Source organism: Lissotriton helveticus, unplaced genomic scaffold (assembly GCF_964261635.1).
Source record: "Lissotriton helveticus unplaced genomic scaffold, aLisHel1.1 SCAFFOLD_590, whole genome shotgun sequence".
NCBI classification, from domain to species: Eukaryota; Metazoa; Chordata; class Amphibia; order Caudata; family Salamandridae; genus Lissotriton; species Lissotriton helveticus.
In genome coordinates this window covers 202,145-216,920 of record NW_027611748.1, presented here as the reverse complement: position 1 = coordinate 216,920, position 14,776 = coordinate 202,145, and the positions used below count along the sequence as shown (strand labels likewise).

Genomic DNA, 14,776 nt, shown 5'->3' with positions numbered 1-14,776 from the left:
GAATCAGTTGAAGTTCCAGTAGATCAGACGGGTCCCTATGTTACAGCACATGTTTAGGGCTCTACTGATCGGTTTCTGGTTGATACAGGAGCTATACGTAGCGCTTTGTCTAAACAATTGGTTTAGAGGGCTCCCCTGTCTGGCATAACTATTACTTCGATAGGTTTCGATGGAACACCTTCCCTTAGCCCATTGTCACAACCACTCTCATTCTCTGTTGATAAATTCAGTGCTCCATGTCCGTTTTTGCTTTCCCCTAACACACCAGATAACATTCTGTGTCTTGATATGTTGAAGCACTTTCGAGCCACGATACGATGTTTTCATGAAGGGGTGCGAGTCATTTTAAATGATAATTACACTGAACTTGACAGAATTTATCTTGTTAGAGAAGATATTGCATTAGCCTCACTTCCTGAATCTTTGTGGGCTACCTCAGACACTGATGTGGGTCAGATGGTCATTCCTCCGGTTCAGATTAGTGTCAAGGAGGGAGCTGTGTTGCCTCGTTTGCCACAATATAGAATCTCACAGGAGGGGGAAGATGCACTCATACGAATTGTACATGATTTGATACGAGTTGGGGTTGTTGAGGAAGTTCCATACAATGTTTGCAATAGACCGATTCTTCCGATTCTGAAAAGAGATACTGACACACGAGTTTACAGATTCATTATTGATTTGAGGGAAGTGAATAAAATCGTAGTACCACAGTATCCCGTGGTTTCTGACATCACAACACTCCTTACCTTGGTTACTCCGACTGCCACTACATTTACTGTGATAGACTTGAAGAACGCTTTCTTTTCGATCCTCATTCATCCTGAAAGCCGATATTTGTTCGATTTCACTTTGAATAATCGATCGTATCGATTTTGTAGAGTTCCTCTAGGCTATACTGAGAGTCCAAGTATTTACAGTCAAGCATTGAAAAGGGAACTTGATTCTTTTTTATTGCCCGAAGGTTTGGCTCTCATACAATATGTCGATGGCATCTTGCTGGCAGCCGACACTCCGGAACAGTGTGAAAAATGTACTCTATCTTTGCTTTCTTTTCTTGCTTCACATCATCACAAAGTCTCTCGAAAGAAGCTGCAATATTGTAGACCAAAGGTAACCTACTTAGGTCACCTTTTGTCTAAGGAGGGACGTGCATTGACATCAGATCGCATACAAGCAATTTTAGACACACCAGTTCCTACCACACAGAAAGGAGTACGTGCATTCTTGGGTCTTACTTCCTTTTGTAGACAGTGGATTTTGGGGTTTTCACACATTGTTAAGCCTTTGTTAGCACTTTTGACGAAAGATACTCCAGTACCCCTTCCATGGTCAGATGAATGTGAAAGTGCTTTTCGACAGTTACGACAAGCCCTTTGTTCAGCACCAGTGTTAGGCACACCAGATTACACGAAGCTTTTCACACTTTACGTGCACGAGAAAGATGGATGTGCATTGTCAGTGTTGGTTCAGTTACACGGCGATAAGCAACGTCCGTGTGCATATTTTTCAGCAGTTCTTGATCCCGTTGCTAGAGCATTACCTGGACGCTTTCGCTCAGTTGCAGCAACAGCGGTGTCAATTCGACAGAGTGAGGGAATAGTTTTGTCACACAAATTGTTAGTGCTAGTACCTCATGCTGTTGATGCCCTTTTGAATCAGACAAAGACGCAGCATTTGACTAGCGCTCGTCTTACAGGATATGAACTGACATTGCTACCCCCCCACATTACATTGAAGAGATGTGCAACTTTGAATCCAGCTACTTTGTTGCCATATCCGGTGACTCAGCCTCAGTCACAAGAAACGCACAATTGTATTTTTCTGACTGAAGAACAGACAAAGGGTCGCATTGATTTGCAGGATACGCCCCTTCCAGATGTAGATGGTGAATGGTGGGTTGATGGGTCTTGTTTGAAATTACCAGATGTACGGCTTCAGCCGCATATGCAATTACCACGCTTGAGACAATAGTGGAGACAACACGCATACCACAGAAATCGGCTCAAGCAGCTGAATTGATAGCTTTGACACAAGCATGTGAGCTTAGTGCTGGTTTGTGTGTGAACATTTATACAGATAGCCGCTATGCTTTTGGAATAGCGCATGATTTCGGCCTACTCTGGAAGGAAAGAGGCTTTCTTACATCTCACGGAATACAGATAATGCACGGAGACTTAGTGCATAATCTTTTGACTGCATTGACATATCCGAAGAAAATTGCTATAGTGAAGTGCAGTGCACACAAGAAAGTAACAGACAAGATTGGACAAGGAAATGCCTTTGTAGACCGTGTAGCACGTGAAACTGCGATGAAGAGAAATACCACTTCTATGTATGTAGTGAAGTCACAAGCTGAAAGATGGCACGATGCTAGGCAGGAAGTGCGAGAGATACAGAAGACAGCTTCTGACAAAGAACGTGAACAGTGGTCTAAAGAAGGAGAGTTAGATGATGAAAGTTGTTGGAGAAATAAGCAGATGGATCGATGGAAGCTGCCTATAGCTCTCGTACAACCTATGGTTCAGATGGCACATGGGCTAGCACATGTTGGAGCTTCCGCAATAACGAAAATGCTTATGCAGGTTTGGGAGCATCCAGAGATTGCTAGCACAGCTAAGAGAGTAGTACAGTCTTGCTTGATTTGTTTGCAATACAATCCTGGAAAAGGGACACGAGTTCCATCTGGAGGTTTTGTTACACCAACTGCACCTTTTGAAGTCCTTCAAATGGACTACATTCAGCTTGAGCGGTGTAATAATTTAAAGTATGTCCTAGTGGTGGTTTGCTCCTTCAGTAAATGGATTGAGGACATTGACCAAACAGACACTAGTCTGCAGCAATATGTTGATTTCAATTTAGGCCTGTTTCCTTTTGTTTGTGTTGCATTAAATAGTAGGAAAATACGCCGATTGACTAGAGTTGTAGAAGCTGTCACCAATGAAACTGCTGTAGCTCTTGGTAATATCACCAAAGAACTACAAATTGCCAGAATTGTAACTCTTCAGAACCGGATGGTTCTGGACGTTATGTTAGCAGATAGAGGAGGAGCATGTAAAGTCATCGGAAGTAGTTGTTGTGTATTTATCCCTGACAATTCGCCTTCTGTATATGAAGCAATTCTTAAGCTACATAAAATAGCTGCCGATATTCATGAGAAAAATGGCACTTGGACTTTTGCTGGATGGTTTTGGGCTTTGGTTTCCGCCTGGGGTTGGAAGTTACTGACTGTTCTATGTATTGCAGTTGCATTGATTTTCACTTGTCGTATGTGTATCCACTGTGGCCCAATGCTATGTTCTATGTGCATAAATGCCTGTATACCATCGAAACGAAATGCAGTAAAAGTGCAACAATCGTTGGATAAAGAAGTGACAAATATAATGTGCATAGATATACAAGATGAATGCACAGATTACCCTAAAAGAGCATATGTCTATAGCTAACGCTAAAAGGGTTGTCTATTGTAATTTAGCAGCGATTAAATTGAGCGTTAGCAAAAGACATCTTAGTTCTGGCCGTTATCTTGACATTTAGCGGCATCCATTTTGGATTCACGGCAGCCATTTTGTCTGCCACACGTTGCCTCGTGTCGACCATGTGCGTTGTCCTACCTTTCTGCTCATGGCCTTTGAATCTTCCCGGCAACAGGCTAATAATAGCATCTCTGTGTTTTGCCGCTGACCGTTAGGGTCCGCATCTGTTAATGGTTAGCCTTAGATTGAAATATGTTAGCCGAGACCCCAAGACTGTTAGCTCCTCCCACTGATCGATTGTGCATCTCGATATTACCTTGTATGGACATAAAATGTGCTCTTATGCTTTGTACCGCCTTCTTCTGAGCCCCTGTGTGGGTATAAATAAACCATGCGTTCAGTAGCCCTTTGTGCTACTTCTCGGATTTTAGCACCACCTCATGAGGTGTAATAAACATTATGTTTTGCATTTCCAGTTTCCGTGCCAACTTTTTCCTTTTGGGTCTGAGGACTTCGTGCGCAGAAGGGCAAACCCCTTGCACTAGAGGGTCTGGTTGAGGCCTGCACGACAAGGAGGCCCCTTTAAGCCAGAGATGAGGACAGACTTCAGACGATACATGATTCAAGAAGGCGGGGCGGAGAGCCGGTCAGGTAGGTCAGTAGTTGGTCCAGATACACACAGCAAGGGAGCGCGAGGCAGAGAAACCAGCTGGGAAGACTGGAAAGACGGAGAAGACCTAACAACCTTCCGAGAGAGAGAACCGGAGCCCAGGGGAGGTCACAGCTTGTCCGCGAACGGAACACCCGAACCTGGCAGAGGAGGGAAAGCTGAAGCAGAAGGAGACCAGACCTCAATGAAGGACGCGTAGTCACTACGCCACGGCTCGGAGGGACGTGGCTCTTCCAGGTGCGTGGGCGTATACGGGGCTTTTGGAAAGGGGCTGAGTCAAAGAGGGAGGGGAGGCTGAGGGGTGAAAGGGGCCCAGGGAAAAGGAAATAAGTGAGACGGAAAAGAAAGACAAGAGCAGAAATCATTGGCTACTCTTTTTCTTTTTTGTTACTCCAACCTCTACCGCCTTCCTTCACATTTATGCATAGCTATTATTTATCCTTCACATCCTCCCTTGACTAAACCATAAAGCAAAAACACTTACCTGAGCCTTTTCCTTCTGTCCGAGGGACGACGGTGGCCGAGGCTCACCTAAGGGACTGAAGTAGAAGATTCTGTGGGAAAGAAGAATACAAAAGAGACAATCAATTACTGTGATTTCCTGTAATACTAAAAAAAGTGCATACTAAGAAATTATTCAATGCAATGAGCTCCTTCTTGACCGACTCTTCTACATACTTGGTGTAGAATGTGGGCATAATTCCATTAGTCCAAGATAATGGTAAGCCTAATACAACAAATAATTCGTGGTCAAGAAAAATTGGAATGGGCCATAGAGAGATAGATGACGACGGCCCAAGTGGGCAGGGAAATGTACAAGGCTTCACTCACCCAGCAGGTTGAATGCATACATGAGGTTGCTGACGGTCAAACGCACTAAACCACGAATCAACAGAGCCACCAAGGGGTACATGCAGGGCACCCCAACATATCCCTTCAGAAAAAACAACCGGGCGAGAACCCGTATGCCTTCCTTACGAATTTTGAAAGGGCTCCCCAAGCTGTGGATGGCCGGAGGGGAAGTGGACTTTCTTTTTAGCACCGCTATTGACAGGGGAGGCCCAGGCTGTGTACCAGGTGGCTAACCCCACAGGAAACACTCCTTACAAGGACATTAAGACTGTCATATTGGACCATTTGGGAATGGATCCTGAAGCATATTGGTCAAGATTCAGAAAGGAACGAGGTAACCCTGGAGATAACCCAAAGACCATATTTTTAAAGTTAAAGGCGGCTGCGGATACATGGTTAAGACCCCAAGAGAACAGCAAGGAACAAATATTGGTGGTCATTTATCTGGAGCAGTTTCTTGAGGTCTTACCAACACCCACCCAGAGGTGGCTATGTCAACAGCCACATCTCTCTGTAGATCAAGCTGTGGAGATGGCAACGTCCTTTGCTCGGGCCCAACCAAAGACACTAAGTTTTGAACCTGATAGGTCCTCACGGTATTAATTATATCAATGAGAGGGAACGATGGGCTATGAAGGTCGAACATACAGGCCCACAAACTAGTGTAACAAGATTAGTATGACGTTCCTGAGGGGGAATAGTAGAGAAAGAAAGGGGAGCAGGTGGAAACTAGGTATGTATTGCGAGGATCAGTGAACCCCAATGTCAGTGCAAAACCAAACAGGGAGGAAGGGTTCCTCCTATTCTGAAAAAGACCCTCACACACCCAACTAGCAGGTGTCTTGCTTCATCATTGGGCCTGCTCCTACTCGGGTCGGCGGTGCAATACCCGATCAGGCACCCTGAAAGGGGCCTACTTAGCGGAGATCCCAGACTGGAAGGCGCGCCGGGGTAGGCTACACGCTGCCTGGACTGGTGTAACCGACACTACTCTATAGGGTCTCCAGGCCCATAGGAATGAATAGGGAGGCATTCCTTATTACTGATTCGGTAAATACCAAATCGGTAATAACGAATATTACAGAATCAGTAAAATTTACTGATTGTTTACCTAAATTCTATTTACTGATTCCTAAATACCGAATCGATAAAATTCGGTACTCAGGAATCGGTAAATAGAAATTACCTACATCTAGCCCTAAATGGGAAATTGGCTACTATTCTGATTTTACACCTATATGGGACTCCCCGGGGACACCGCCCTGCCTTCAAGATGGTTTAGCTGGCCCCATTAAGAGAGCGGGAATCTCCATATGGTCTGATCTGGGGGATGTAAACGGAATCCATCTGTGGGAATTCTTAAGAGCCAAGATAGGTTCTAGTTTCTCAAAGTTTAATTACCTACTACTTAAATCTTGGTTTGAGGCAGACAATGGGGGCATAAGAGGCATCTGAGATATAGAGATCCTCTTTCAATCTGTCCAGCCATACAAGAAAGAAATTTCCATCTGGTATAAAAAAGCTTTTGGATGCAAATGATCTAGGAATTCCACCACAGTCATCGTCTTAGAACCAATCCCCCTTCGAATCCATCATGGGTAACCACCTAGAATCATCTTTAAACTATTGTATAAGTTTATTAAACCAGCTAGTCTTAAGAAAAATCACTTTTTTGTCTCTAACCGCATTTATTATACACCCGCCAGAATTGCTAAATTCGCCCACTTCCTGAGCCAAAATGTCCCAGATGCATGGCACCTAAAGCCAATGATATCCATATATTCTACGAGTGCCCCGAGTTAGAGCGGTTTTGGAAGGAGGTAGGAGACTATCTGCATAACATCTTCAAAGTTAACATTGAGGTTAATGGTTCATTGGTGTTTTTCGTTAATGACGGTCTTTCCACAGCAGACTTAACACAGACACACAAAGGGTTGTTGTTATGTCTGATTTTGCTTGCCCGCAAGGAAATATGTATAAAATGGACAGATCCCCACCCTCCTAAAACAGAAGATTGGCTAAAATCCTCACTTGCAATGGCTTGCCTTGAACCTGCAGCAACCAGTGATAGATCAACGAATATTTGGCAACCTTTTATCACCATGGGCCGAGACTTGAGATTATTAGGACATCTAAGGTAAAAATCTACTGGAACTATGATTAGTTACACCAAAACCCCAAAAAAGGGGCTTGTCGGGTGACCTAAGCAAGTGCAGGAAGCCTAAGGGTGCCCAGTTCGAAATTGATGGCTTTGAAAGATCTGCAGCAGCTTATTGATGAGATGAGGACAAAAAAAAAAAAGTATCATAAATATGTCACATAAACGCAATTTCTCACACCTCGGGATCATAACATAACATCTGTTAGTGCAGGTGTGTCCAACACAGGCCCTGGAAGGCTGGATCTAAACATATTTTCAGGATATGTGCATGAGCTAGATATACAAATAATTAATTAATATAGCAAATTGGCATGGTCCTGGCTCTACTTGGTCGCCAGGGGCTATTAAAACATTCAAAAATATTGTGCAGAGTTTAAAAACTGTCGCGCGGTCTCATGGGAAGTCCAAATCTGCAAACAGTTCTTTTAAATGTCAGCACTTCTCTAGTTGAAGTTTTGCAAGAGATACTTTACATAATCCGCACCATGTGCAACGCCCTCTCCATGTTTTGTTTGCGGTCATCTGTTTGCCGCGCTGGCAGACCCACTGTCTGTATCAACAAACGAATACTGCACAGAGTTATAATCACAAGGATGACGTCACTGAAAATCCAGGCTAGCCCATTGCTATGCTTTCACACTGCACACAGATTTTAGCAGCTGTTACCTGACCAACATAACGCTCGACCATCCTGTAACATGACCTCCCCCAGCACTGTGTTTCCATCCCCTATTACACGTACCCACTCATTCCCTGCCCATTACTGGCTAACGTGGACTTAGGTGGACTTACCTACTTCCTTGTGCAGAGGGTCCCACGAGGCACGGCAGAGCACGGCAGCCAGCAAACACGCTGCGGCAATTTCCCACATTGTGCGCGCGGCGCCCCTGGCACCTCATTACGGCGCACCGGGGTGCCGCGGTGCACAGTTTGGGAACTGCTGGCCTAAGGTAATGCAAGACCAGGCTCGCTTGATTTTATCCCCCAGCTCATTAACATTCCAGGATAGTACCCTCAACAGGAGACCGGATGGTCTGGAGGCCTGTGCCTGGGGATCCCCGTCACTACTCTCCGAATTTGTGTGAATCATAAGCATCCTTGAAGTTTAGCACTCCTTGGGCTCTACGTAATGCAGTTTTATTATGTCTTTTCGTCTAAATCCTGTTATAGCACCTTTTGTCAAACGTCCTCCTGAAACTAAAACTAAAACAATTAACTGTGCCCAACCCAGTGTTGTGGCGTTTTCAATTCTGTGAGCATGATGGAAGATTTAGGACCTTTTGCTGACGGGGCCCCGATATACAGGTAAATGTTGTGGACTATTATAAAATAGTTATCTGAACCATACAGTAAGAGCATTTGGTGGGGAGAAATGGGGAGATAATTTCTGGATATTTTGTACTGTAGGAAGCGAGGTGTAGGAATTAGTTATGCGACCCCCAGCTTGCCGACAGAACGAGAGAACGTTGGCGGCTGCTCTGACCAGTATTAATAGCGTGATTTCGCAAGTATGCCTGATTGGTATGTGTTTTACATGTGTTGTACCACACTCGAGGTAGAATCAGATCCAGGATGAAGCTTTGTGATGAATGACTCCTGCCCCCCCTTTTTCATTATCACTTTAGGATTCGAGTTGTTTTAGGATTCGGGCGATGTGGGTATCTCTGTACCCCTGAAGTATAAATTTGTCTGTGAACTCGAGAGTGAAGACTTCACTACAGGTACTTCTTTGGCTGCCTTTTAGTTTAAGTACCTTTTCTCTGCCCCCGTGTGTCGTTCGGGTTAACACCGACCCGGTGGTACTTGCACCATACACCCAGGCGTGGGTGGATATTTGAGTGGGTGAGTGTAGAGTTTTGCTTCATGTGTGGCACCGTCTTGATCCCCTCCCCTTTTTTGGCTCTTTCTGATCTCACGTGGTCTCTTGACTTTCTGAGCACTGCATGGGCACTGATGGGATAGGGAGATTTTTTCCGGTAGAATAGAATGTAGTTATGCTTTTTTCATTATAATTGTAGATATGTTTATACCCATGTCCTGATGAAGCCGAAAGAAATGATTGGCTGAAACGCGACCGGGACTGCGTCGACAAACATATGAGGAGTCGCATTAATTTGAATTTTGCCTTAGAGTAAGGGCGCCTATAGGGTAATGAGACAAGCGGTGTTATACCTCAGGCGCGCAGGGGACTTCCTCAGAGTGTATTGCTCAGAGTAAGGAGTGTACATTCATTTTGGTTATAATTAGGTATTTTATATGTTGTATATATTGTGTATATGTATTGTGTTATATACGTAATTGTGATGTATATGTGATTTTCAGTATTTGTTCATGTCCTGTATATATTATGTTTAATGTATGAGCAATTGATGTTCTGTACTCAGCCCGTGATATGACACGTGTATTTGTTAGTATCATGTATATGTAGATTTTCAAAATACTAAAAAACGTCAGGGTAATTGATGGTACCATGAACAAAAATAAATGATTGATTGGTCCCTCCGTACTATTTTTCTTTGCTATACATCTTTGATGTTATATGCCCAGGTATAGGGGGTGATTTGGGCATACCCCTTTTATTGTTGATGTTTTTAAAAAAGACAGCACGCAATTGGCCACAGGTGGGGGCATTGCTCCGCTCATGGCCTATTGGTGTCTGTTACGCGCAGCAGGGACATCTGGTTTAAATTATAAACATGTGTTGGGCTGTTTGTTGAGCAGCAATCGAGCGGCGTGGAGCAGTCGAGCTGCAGCGGGAGAGGAGCAGGAGAGGAGGGTGCCGGAGCGGGCTTTTGGCTTTTGGAGCGGGCTGAGAGGGCTAAGAGGGCTGGTGAGCACCGGTGGGATCAAAGCCGGCATACTGCATACTGCATCGTGATACTGAAGCGAGGTGCGAGCCGCGAGCCGCTAGACGAGAGCGCTGGTGGGGCTCTAAGCGCTGGAGCGCTGGTGGTGCTCTAAAGCGCTCTAAAGTGCAGAGGCGTCGCGGTATTTTCGAAAGCCCTGAGGCGCCCCGCGCTGTTTCCACCTCGGAAGCCCAGGGGATTCCATTACAGCTCTGCGCCGCACCGCCCTGCAGAGGTTCAAGTAGAAGCAGGAGCTGGGTGCCGGGAGCAGGCTGAGAGCTGAGAGCTACTCCCAGGCTGACTTGGTACTCGAAGCCTTGAAGTACCGCGTCACACCAGTGCCAGATGCCAGACGCAGATGCAGGTAAATAAACAGGATAAATAAACAGGAGCATTTTAATACCGTCTGGAGCATAAGTGAATTTTGAGGCTTTGAAAGCGCCGTGGCATCCCGAAGCCCTGAAGCCCCCGAGGCGCTGCCGGCCACATGTCTGACCTAAAAGCTTGACCAGAGGAGAGGACCCAAAACCTGTTCAGAGGAGAGGCGGCAGCACGGAGGTGCCCAAAGTGGTTGTAACGCCTAAAGCATCTTTTGAGGAATCCTGCGAGCGAGCAGTGAGCAGTGAGCAGCATACCCGGTGAGGAGAGGTGGAGGGTCTTGAGTGTTAGCGGCAACAGAGGAGACAGCAGGGGGTTGCAGTGGCAAAGGCAGCCATAGCTGGAGCAACAGTTTGGAAAGGACTTTGGAGAGGGGTGGAGTGGAGTGCAGAGGGGGTGTCTGGGCCAGATCAGTTTACTTATTAACGGCCACAACCCGTGTTTAATGACCGTCATACTAAGCAAGTATACACCTAGCAAGTTCCCATCGCAAAGGTCGCCAAGGGCAGCGAGAGGCCTGGAGTTCAGTCGGTGGGAACAATGAGGTTGGGAAAAACACGAGGAAACCCCCCACAGACCACAAAACGGACCACAAAACGGAAAACCAAAGCAAAAGCAAACACTAGCCGCTGTATAGATACTGTAGCCAATCCCCCCACCACCCCACTAATACCTCCAATCTATTCAATATTCGGCTCTATGAAGCCAAATGGAAAATTCACCTTTTTGAAAGATCCTGTGTCTGCGATATACACAATGCCAGCAATCCCAAATGGACTACAAAAACCTATGACTCCGAGCAAGGCTATCATGCAGTCAGTTGTTCCAGAGCCCCCCCTGTCCGGTGCAACCGTTACCCCAGCGAAGGGCTTTGGAAAAGTTGAATCAGACAAGAGCCCACAAATAGCTCTGAGGAACAACAAGCACAAGATACAAATTCAAGCACAAGTACATACGGTACACACGAAGCACGCGGATAACAGTCGTCACGACCCGGCTCAAGAACAAATGAATCGTTCAATGCCGTCGGTATCATTGACTGGAAACTGGACAGTCCTAGTGAAAAACCCTTGGGCGACAGTATGTCGACCATGTGGCCTCAAAGGACCACCACGAATTCAACACAGTCAGTTCCATTAATAATTGACATAAATCAAGAACTACCAAGGACCAGTAGCCCTCTGGTTGTGGGTGTTGATGTAGGAAGCCATAATGCTAGTGGGATTGATGCTGTGTACAAGGTACAATCAAATAATCACTCAACCCCGAGACTGGACTCACGTTTAAATCAAATAAAGTCAAAGCCCAGCGACAACAGTGATGGATGTAATTACTGGACGGACTGCCAAACTTTTTCAGACAATAAACAAAGCATAATGTCGCGCAATGTAAAACAAGACAAGCAAACAAACTTGACTGGTTCCAAACAAATGAAACTACACAACAAGTCTGTAGCGCCAACAACAGAGGCAAAAGAAAATATCTCAAAAGAACAGCACCAAGGCAATCAATCAACCCTGGTAACACCAAATAATAGTTTAATTGAGTTATCTAGTGGGTCAAATCAGGATATAGAAACCCAAGAAACCCAAAAACGTACAGATTTGTTTAACTGCAACGGCTACGAGCACCGTCAGGAATCATCAATAATAGAAATTTCAAGTGTGACAGCATTATGTGAGCCACCACTCGTAAAAGAGTCAGTACATAAGGGATCTCTACACAATCTAAACGAGGAACATCGAATACTAGCGTCTCTTGATGAATACCCATACATTAAATTCACGCCAAACACTACTAAAGCAAACGTACGCCAGCAAGCAGGAATGCAAGCAGGTCTCAACCAAAATCTGGAATCAATAATAACCTTACATAGTGCACTGGGTAACATATTGGAAACCTCAATCAAAACATTGAATATGCAGTCAGACAAACTTGATATTCAAATCTACTTAATGAGCACAATAGCAGAACACATATCCAGTATAAACAAAAAATTGGATACCATGGGAAACATGGTTGCGATTATTCAGGAACAATCTCGCCTCCAGACACAGCCCCCGAATTGTACATGCAGTCCAATATTGGAAAAACTAAAGGAGTTGCCTTTAATACTTAAAGACATTCTACAGGAATGCAAGCAGGCAAATCAGGGAGTCAACGGTACATTTGATACAAGAAACCTTATCGTGCAACAAAAAGATGTACTCAAAGATAAAATAGCAAATCGAGAAAAGAGAAAGGCAGATTTGAAAACAGTAGCAGCACAACAAACAACAGATAAGGAATCGAAACAAAACATGTCAATAAAAATAATAACTGAAGAACAACAGGATGTCCAAAATCTTAGAGGGACAAACCCAGGGCCTCGGAATAGCATTTGTCATGATCCAACACAGAAGAAACAGTTCATACAGGTTAGTGAAAAAAATCCGAACACCAACCAACCCCTAACCAAAAGACAGAAAAAACGGGCGAGGAAAAATAGAAACCAATTATTAAACCGTATGCCAGCAACAAAGCAGACCTTGATCAACTTCCCGATCTTTAACCGCCCAAAGCCATCAGTCAAAGCCAAAGCTATTAATGAAGAGGGGTTACACCCCCTATCAATAACACCAAAATCCCGGGGCAGCCTCGGGAAGCAGAGCTTAAAAGCAGAAAGGCAAAAGCACACTGCCAAAGAAGAATGGTGTAACGACTTAGCCCAAATAAAAAGATCACGAACAGCAACAACACACGAGGAGATGATCCATGTCGCAAGCTCAGATACAGATGACTCAAATAAGGATGAACATGCAACCCTAGCCACAACATCAAGCAGTGCGGATTGGAGTCTGGAAAGTATTGAGTATGACCACTCACCATTGAACAGAGTACAAGTGAGTTTGAAGGACGAGCCAAATAATGATGGGAATAAAAAACAACAAAGAACCTGCGTCAAGCCGCAAGGCACTAACCACCAAGGAATGAAACAAGAAATCAGTAAATACGAGCTCAACAAGCAAGGAGATCAAAGGGTAGTGACTAACAGTTTTGATAATAAACATAAAGTTACGCCAAATCCTGATACAACTAGGAGTATCAACATTACCTCGAAAAGGGACAAAACTAACACAAGACAAGTTACAGCAAGAGTCGATAGAAGTAAGCAGCATCAACTACAAGTAAAGATTATTACAGAGCGGTACGACCAACATCAAAGCATAGGACCGGGAAAAGCAACAAGACCAATGCTTTCTCTAGTGACCACCATTAACGATTGTACGCCTAACACAAAATCAGGCGGACAGAAAAGAACAATTCCGGAAGTAAAAACCAAGACAAGAATGCCAACAGAGCAATTAGTGAATGATGACTATATCCAACAGGTCAAAATCATAAAGGATGAGTCGAGGGACAACGGAAGTAATAAAAATGTGAGAACTCGGCAACATTGCAATGTGGATGATATACAATTAACAACAACTGGAAGGATACTTTTTATACCTAACTACACAATGCGAGACACACAAGACTACTAAAACCGAGGAAACATCATACATCTGATCTCGGCTATCCCGAGCCTCAACCATATAACGCCTGCAGACTTATTGACAATTGAATTTGTTGATCTTGGGAACAATTCAGCCAAGGAAGGCACCCTCTCAACCTGGAGGAGCGTGGAAATAGTTAAGCAGTTACTCAATGAAACCACAAAATTCGAAGAGTGGGGAATCTCGCTCAAAGAAGAGAAAACGGCAGGCTATCCCTCGCCCCTATTAAGAAAGCACATCAGACGAGAAGATCAGACCGGTATAAGTCGAAAACAAACATACTCGGTATTGCAAGGTGCCAGGGGTGCAGAACTTATAAAAGCTGAGCAACAGAGTAGGCCGATGCAATGTCCTACTGAAGACCGAATTAACAGCAGGGCGTATAACATCGAACAAAGTATAGTAAAAGTCCTCTCCTGGAAGATCGCTGAAGCAAAAGAAATTTTAAACAACAACTGGAAAATGGACACTTGGGCCACTTATGACATCGTTGCCCTGCAGGAAACATGGCTAACAGAGCCAATTGATGTCCCAGGCAGAATCAGTTTTCATGTTAGTGCAACCCGCACCCAGCGCCATGGACGAGCGAAAGGCGGTTTGTCGGTCTACATAAATACTGCATTAAACATCAAAGCCTCCCAACTGGCAAACTCTACGACCGATATGCAAATAATCAAATTTGAGAGGTTATCCAAGGCTGGTATCGGAACCATAATACTAATCAATATATATGCTCACCCAAAAATGAAGGTAAAAAAAGAGCTATTTAAATGCATTAACAATGTAATATCTGGGTTTCGTCTTGATCAACCAACATGGGAGATAATCCTTACGGGCGATTTCAATACTAATCTTAT

The 14,776-nt window shown here is 44.5% G+C and overlaps 2 protein-coding genes across 1 annotated transcript in view; one reads left to right on the top strand and one right to left on the bottom strand.

Moving 5' to 3' along the window:
• Nucleotides 1-14,776, top strand: part of LOC144806644 (uncharacterized) — a 352,101-nt gene that overhangs the window by 253,516 nt on the left and 83,809 nt on the right.
• The window catches only part of LOC144806646 (uncharacterized), a 195,014-nt gene that overhangs the window by 170,646 nt on the left and 9,592 nt on the right, over nucleotides 1-14,776 (bottom strand). The window contains exon 2 of the mRNA XM_078672969.1: nucleotides 4,631-4,700. The gene's annotated coding sequence lies outside the window, so the exon portion shown is untranslated. The remainder of the gene's footprint in view (nucleotides 1-4,630; nucleotides 4,701-14,776) is intronic.